Genomic DNA, 8,032 nt, shown 5'->3' with positions numbered 1-8,032 from the left:
CATCTTGTGCCACCACTAGTTGATCCTGGGGAGCGCCCATGCCACACATGCTCTGGTGTGCAGCAAGTTATTCCAGGTGGGGTAAGGAAGGGCTGGGGCAAGCACTGGGTTGGTCCCAGCAGTCTTACCTGAGGTCCTGGGGGCCTCTTGGGGCTGCAACAGCAGTGATCCTGCCACACAGAGCCTGAATGGCAATGGAGTGTGGCTCTGGCTGGCCAGGCTCTGGCTTTGGGTGGCACATGCTACTCCCATATGTACTACTCCCCTATTTCTCCCCACAGGTTTTCTTGACACCCTAGATAACCAGGGGTCAAAAAACCCCCTCTGTGCTTCTCCCTGGCAGCATAGAGAACAACTGAACATGCAGTATGTGGTGCTGCAGACCCGTATGCAGTGCCACATACTGCATGGCCATGCTCATCTGGCTGCAGCCACAAGGTTCATTAAGGACAAGTGAAAAGTCCCACACTTAGGGCAGAACAATCCTATGCACTGTGTACAGGATGGGGAGTGACTGGCTAAGCAGCAACTCTGCAAAAGAGGGCTCAGGGGTTAAAGTAGACAATAAGCTGAATACGTGCCAAAAGTAGGCCCCTGTTGCGAAGAGAGCTAACAGACTGGGGAAGCTGCATTAGTGGCAGCATTGCTAACAGACTGGGGGAAGCGATTCTTCCCTCTATTCAGCACCGGTGAGGCCACATCTGGAGTACTATTTCCAGTTTTGAGCTCCCCATTAGGGAAAGAACATAGACAAATTGAAGAGAGCCCAGTGGAGGGCAACAAAAATGGTTAGGGGGCTGGGGCACATGAGGAGAAGCTGAGAGAATGGGTTTATTTAATCTGGAGAACAGAAGACTGGGGGGGATTTAATAGCAGTCCTCAAGTACCTGAAGCGGGGGTCGAAAGAGGATGGAGCTAAGCTATTCTCAGTGGTGGCAGATGACAGAACAAGGAGCAACAGTCTCAAGTTGCAGCAAGGGAAGTTTAGGTTAGATATTAGAAAGACTCTCTCACTAGAAGGGTAGTAAAGAGGTAGAACAGGTTACCCAGAGGTTGTGGACTCTCTGTCCTTGGATGTTAAGACCTGGGTAGACAAAGTCTTGGCTGGGATAATGTAGTTTGGGATGGTCCTGCTTTGAGCAGAACTAGATGACCCCTTGAGGTCCCTTCCAAGCCTGATGTTCTATGATTCTAAGTAGAAAAGTACATTTTGAATAGTGGGTGCAGGTCAAAAATGTGAAGGAATCATTGTGGCCAATGTCTACCCTCAGTCTACAATTCTGGCTTCCAGACCTGAAGAAAGTAGAGGCACCTTCCTTGTAGTTCTGAGTCCAGTGTCTAAGTTTTGGAGAAGTAGAAGAATTTAGACCCATAGCCATGCTTCATGTTTCCTACTGAACAGCCCTAAAGAGCTCCTATTCAAGATGCAGAAAATCTGATTACCTCTTTTGAGGGATCTTATTCCCTCCATGCTCTGCACAGCAAGCCTCGGTGACTAATTTTGGCTTGTGAATTCACCTCTGGAGACTAGGGGTATTGGTTATAGTTATGTTGGTCTAAGGACATAGGCTCCAAGGACAAAAGTTCTTTGGGTAAATCCAATATTTTTTCTTAGACCAACTAAAATAGACCAACTAAAACTCTTCTTTGCAAGCTTTCAGGTACAAACACCCTTCTTCAGGCTGAGGAAACACCTGCAGTTTTTCTGTGCTTTTCCTGGATGGGATCTATTCTACCCAAAGAACCCTGTCTGCTTCTGGAGACTAGACACTTCATATTTAGATGCTGTAGTTCCTAAGCATTAAGTGCCTACGTCCTTACGTGGACCTAGCAATAAACCTGGATTGTAAAGGAAAAGGATACTCCATATACTGGAGGGACCAACACCTATTTATTATTTAGTTAACTTTATTGTTGACTCTAAGATTTATAGCTGATACAAGAGTGTGTTTCATGCTTGCTGAGAAAGAGTAAGAAAGAGTTTATCAAGCAGAACTGAAGGTGGGGGTCTTGTTTTCTGACATGCACCTTCCTATCACTGTAATTTACCATGAATTCTGTAACAAAGAACGGGCAGTTTAAAACTAACACAGACTCAGTGTGTATGCATAAGTGTATTGAGTTTGTTTTATAGCTTTAAACTTCTAGTTCTTTGCTACAAAACACACAGGAAATCAGTGTGTGTGTGTGTATATGTGTATTACAATATATACAAAAATTATAATATAGTACATGTATGTTTGTATACATGTCTACATGTGAATACACACACACAAAACAACTAAAAAAACCACATACAGTATAGTTCACAGCAAATTGAGAAATATTCTGTATTATAAACTTATTTTCAGCGACATGGCTGCCTGAGTGTTTTGTACAAATGCTTCTTCTTCTTTGCACATTTTCCCTCATTTTGAATTACTTTCTGCTAACATTTAAATTGTTCCACTGAGAACAGGATTTATTTGCTGAAGTGTGATGAAGAGAAATAAGGATAAGAGAAATACAGTGTAGGCAGCTCCAATTGCTAGCACAGCTGTATTTTTTGTAATTTATTTTAGTTCTTTTATTCCATTCCTTTAGTAATTTAATAACTGAAGTACAAAGCTCGTGAAAGCTAGGAATGTGTTGGGAGGTCAGAAAGGAAAGTTTGTGCAGTATGATTGGGAGAGAGGAAGAGGAGGTCACGATAACAGCAGAAAATAATCAATTGCTATGATCTTGTACCTATAGTGTGAACTGCCTAATGTATGGCGTTTTGGAAAACAACGCATTTTACACACACACACACAACACAGTCTACTGCCCCTTCATTGCATTATATATTACGTAAGGTAAGGCACTTTGGGGTTATTAATCTAATATGATTACGAAAAATTAAATCCATTTCAGCCAAGCATATCAGCTCAACGTCAATTAGAAATTAATACAACTATTTGTATTAAGTTTCTTGGGTCACAAGAGAAATTGACACTAATCACCAACTTGCTGCTCTAGTTAGTTTGCTAGTAATAATAAACCATCATTTCTTTTAAAGACATGAAGGCCATCTGTAAATAAACTGCCTCCCACTGTCTAATTAAAATATAGTGAAGATCAGAGAGTACATTTTTGGATACTGTTTGAGGTCAACCGGCAACATTTTCAGCTTGTTTAGTAAGTCACGTACTCACAGACAAATTTCATAGATTTCATTCGGGCTGGAAGGGACCCTAGAGAATCATCGAGTCCAGCCCCTGCCCCAGGGGCAGGAGGTAACCAGGGATCATAGGATCCCAGCAAGATAAGCATCCAAATATGTCTTGAAGGCGTTCAAAGTGGGCGCTTGAACTGCCTCCAGCGGCAGTCTATTCCAAACCTCAGGGGCTCGGACAGTAAAGAAATTCTTCCTTATGTCCAGCCTGAATCGGTCATGGTGGGGTTTGTGACCATTCAATCTCGTCATGCCTTGGGGCACTCTGCCGAACAGATGTTCCCCCAGATCCTGGTGAGCACCCCTGATAACTTATAGGTGGCCACCAGATCACCCCAGAGCCTGCGCTTTTCCAGGCTGAAGAGTCCCATGGCTCTCAGCCTCTCATCATAAGGTCTGTTTTCCTGACCTCTGATCATGTGCATGGCTCTCCTCTGGACTCTCTCAAGCTTCTCGACATCCTTTTTGAATTGTGGAGCCCAAAACTGGACGCAGTACTCCAGCTGCGGCCTCACCAAGGCTGAGTACAAGGGGAGAATGACATCCCGGGATTTGCTTGAGAAGCATCTATGGATGCAAGCCAGTGTTTTGATCGTGTTACTAGCCGCAGCACCACATTGAAGAATCATGTTCATCTTGTGGTCAATCATGACCCCCAAGTCCCTTTCATCTGTAGTGCTAACCAGTGTAGCACTGCCGAGCCTATAACCATGCTGCAGGTTTTTCTTCCCAAGGTGGAGAACCTTGCATTTTTCAGTGTTCAACACCATCGGGTTCTCATCTGCCCATTTCCTGAGCCTGTCAAGGTCAGCCTGGATCACCCTCCTGTCCTCAGGTGTGGATGCTTTACCCCAGAGTTTGGCATCATCGGTGAACTTGGCCAGTCCACTTCTGATACCAATGTCGACATCATTGATGAAGATATTAAAAAGGAAAGGCCTTAGGACAGAGCCTCGCAGGACCCCACTGGTCACAGGGCACCATGACGATTGACTTTCATCAATAACCACCCTCTGGGTCTGACCATGGAGCCAATTTTCCAGCCAGTGGATCGTGGTCCACTTCAGTTATTAAGGCCACAATTGGTGAGTTTTGCCAAGAGGTGATCATGGGATACCAGATTGAAGGCTTTTTTAAGGTCAAGAAGAAGGTCACTTACACAGTGAGCTACTGAGACTGCACAGTGTATTTTAAAACTCAGTTCCCATTTCTACCATCTTGGGGAAAGAACCATTTCAGCCATTGCCTTCTTGTACAGTTCAGCTACAAGTGAAAAAAATAAGGTCCTAATCTATAGCCTGCTTAAGTTCATGGGAGGCTTTCCATTGTTTTCAGGGGACTTTCAATCATATTCTTGATGACTGTTGTCCAAGACATTTCTTTGGTGTTTTTCATTTCAATTCACTTCTAGATGTGCATTAACTTACGGTCTGTCAAACAACCAAATTACTTGTTTGTTTGTTGTTTGTTTAGAGAGAACAAGGAAAAAAACAGGCAAGAAAGCAGGAAAAAATTGGAGCACAAGCACTTCCTTCCTAATTCAGACATTTGACTACTGATAATGCACCCTCCCCTCCCCCACTAAAAAGCTATGTCACTACATGGCGACGTTATTTATTTGGTTTTAATATTTATAAAAGTTATGCTATTTTTTACTACATTGTAACGGAATACAGCAAATCTACAGACTTGGAAGAGAATTGCATTATTTTGCAAAATGTATATGACTTTATCATCTTTGATGATATACCTGGGGAGGTCCTGCTTTGAGCAGTGGGGTTTACTAGATGATCTCCTGATGTCCCTTCCAACCCTAATTTTCTATGATTCTGTGTTCATCCACACCAAATTCTGCACCTCCCACATATAATCCAGATAACTTGATGGATCACCCTCTTCCCTAACCACTCCAAGGCACATACCCCAAACAGAAGTTTTGGACTGAATTTCGTACATGTTCTTTATGAAACAATCTTGTTTGGTCTCCGCAGATGAGGCCTGCAATTATGGATAGCCATTATCCCAAGCACTCATCAAGGTAAACTTCCTGAGAACAGCAACTCTTGGTATTTAAATAATTACAGAACACTAATTGCATTTTAAGTGGTCAGAAAAGTGATTGAAATTTAGTAAATAATAGAAAAGAACTCATACAGACCCCAAGTCAGATCAGAGGCAAGCATTGTTAAAAATTAATTCTGCCTGCATCAGAGTAATGTGTGGAGTCTGTAGCTGGTTTTAGCAGCCTTTTCAGCTAACCAGAAACACCACCCTAAACAGAAAAGAGGTGCAAGGGCCTGTAATGGGAAACTGAGATTCAAAGTGATGAAATAGCTGGCCCAAAGTCACAAAGTAGATCTGGGAATCAACTCCATTTTTGCTAGCTGCCCACAAGACTGTGCTGCCTTCCAAAATTTAAATTACCTTGCTGAGCAAGAGGCTTAACAATTTATATTGGAACAGATAATACAACTCTTAGATTGTCCAAGCTGTAAGACTGGGCCCATACAACCCTTTACACATTTATAGCCTTACAAAACCAGACAAAACTTTTTTTTATAGAAAGAAAAACTATGTGGGAGAAGCTAAAGCTATTCTGATTGGTAAACCTGTTTTTCCGTGCTCTATTTGAATCCTGTAGGAATTATAGGTGTTAGACCTGAAAAAATCAGGATGTGCTGGGCCTAAGCAGTTACTTAGGTGCCTATGTATCAGCTCTCATATCCATACATTTTGGCTGAAGCAATTTGCACACAAAGCCTATGACAGAACTTGGCAAATAATCCAGGCCTCCTGACTCCAAATAATGCAAGTCTCCTGGTGTTTTATGATCAGGTCACAAAAGCCTTGGATGCAGGTGTTGCCATGGATGTAGTCTTTCTGGACTTCGGCAAGGATTTTGACACCGTCTCCTACCCCATCCTCATTAAGAAATTGGATGACTGTGGCACTGATGCCTACACAGTCAGATGGATTGCAGATTGGCTGAAGGGTTGCACTCAGAGGGTGGTGGTGGATGGGTGATATTCAACCTGGGGAGAAGTGGGCAGCAGAGTCCCCCAGGGCTCGGTCCTTGGGCCTGCACTGTTCAATCTCTTTATCAGCGATTTGGATGATGGGGTGAAAAGCAACCTGTTTAAATTCACTGAGGATACCAAAATTTGGGGTGAGGTGAGCACGCTAGTAGGGAGGGAAAGACTGCAGCAAGACTTGGATAGGTTACAGGGGTGGGCTAGCAAAAACAGGATGCACTTCAATACTGACAAGTGCAGGGTGCTGCACTTGGGCAGTAGTAACCAGCAGCACACTTATAAGATGGGAAAATCCCTTCTTGAGAGCACGGAGGCAGAAAAGGATCTTGGAGTCATTACTGACTCCAAGATGAACATGGGCCGACAATGTGAGATCACAGTTGGCAGGGCTAACAGCACCTTGTCGTGCATCCACAGGTGCATCTGTAGCAGGGCCAAGGAGGTGATCCTCCCCCTCTACGCAACACTGGTCAGACCACAGCTGGAGTACTGTGTCCAGTTCTGTGTGCCCCACTTCAGGAGGGATGTGGACAACATTGAGAGGGTCCAGAGGAGGGCCACCCACATGATCCGGGGACTACAGGGCAGACCCTACAATGAGAGACTGCAGGACCTGAACCTGTTCAGCCTTCACAAAAGAAGGCTAAGGGGGAACCTGGTGACCATCTATAAACTCACTAGGGGGGACCAGAAGGGTTTGGGAGAGACCTTGTTTCTTCTAGTGCCCGCTGGCATAACAAGGAATAATGGCCACAAGTTGTTGGAGAGTAGGTTTAGATTAGACATCCATAAGAACTACTTCACAGTCAGGGCGGCTAGGATCTGGAACCAACTTCCAAGGGAAGTGGTGCTGGCTCCTACCCTGGGGGTCTTTAAGAAGAGGCTTGATGCCTACCTGGCTGGAGTCATTAGAGCCCAGTTTTTCTCCTGCCCTGGCAGGGGGTCAGACTTGAAGATCCATAAGGTCCCTTCCAACCCTACTTCTATGATTCTATGACACCCCACTTTTGCCATCAGACATTAATATCACAATTTTGCAGAAAAGGGTGTTCAGTACAGGACTGGTCAACAGGCACTGACCCTCACCTCCTCAGCATCTTCCTTCACTTGTCTACAAGCCATAGATAGAGATTACTCAACAAGCACAGCCTTGTCAAATAGAAAATGGTACCTCTTCCTGACAATCCCAACTCTAATGATTGCATCCACAGAACACCTAAAAATCCCTGATGTGGATGGAACTGCCTAAAGCTTGCTTACAGTCTAATGCCATCTGTTGCCTTAGGAAAAAAAAAGTCTTACTGTTCTGGCTTGTGGCAGCCTGGGATTTCCATTCTAATATTTGCCCCAGAAGTAGTTGTTTTCCATCTGTATAACACGACTGGGTTTTGTAGGCAGCCTGCCCTTGCTAAACCCCAGGTTGTTTGGCACTGCCTAAAGCTTGAATAGTCCAAACAATTTATGAATGGGCAAGATGCCCTTCAAACAGATGGTTCTAAATATCAGCAGCCAGGGGATCAGAGCTGTATATAAAAATATTTTTACTGGAGGTAACAGTATCATGTTGGAGCCCTGTTTCATCTATTTAGCCAAAACGTATCACCAGGATTCATTTTAGGAGGGTTTTTTTTTTTTGAAGATATCCAAATAATTGATTTTTCAGCTTTGCTTCAACATTTTAAAGAATTTTTTAAAGTTATGTTTTATTCCAAGTGAATTCATTTCTTTCCAAAATGTAGGTGTGGAAATGGGGAGAGTCTGTTTTGTTTTGGGCACTTAACAAGAGCCAAAGACTAGGCTCAAGTGT

Source organism: Crocodylus siamensis, chromosome 3 (genome assembly GCF_052110815.1).
Source record: "Crocodylus siamensis isolate JL-2025a chromosome 3, ASM5211081v1, whole genome shotgun sequence".
Classification (NCBI taxonomy): Eukaryota; Metazoa; Chordata; order Crocodylia; family Crocodylidae; genus Crocodylus; species Crocodylus siamensis.
The sequence above is the reverse complement of the archived record's forward strand: the minus strand, read 5'-3'. Positions refer to the sequence as shown.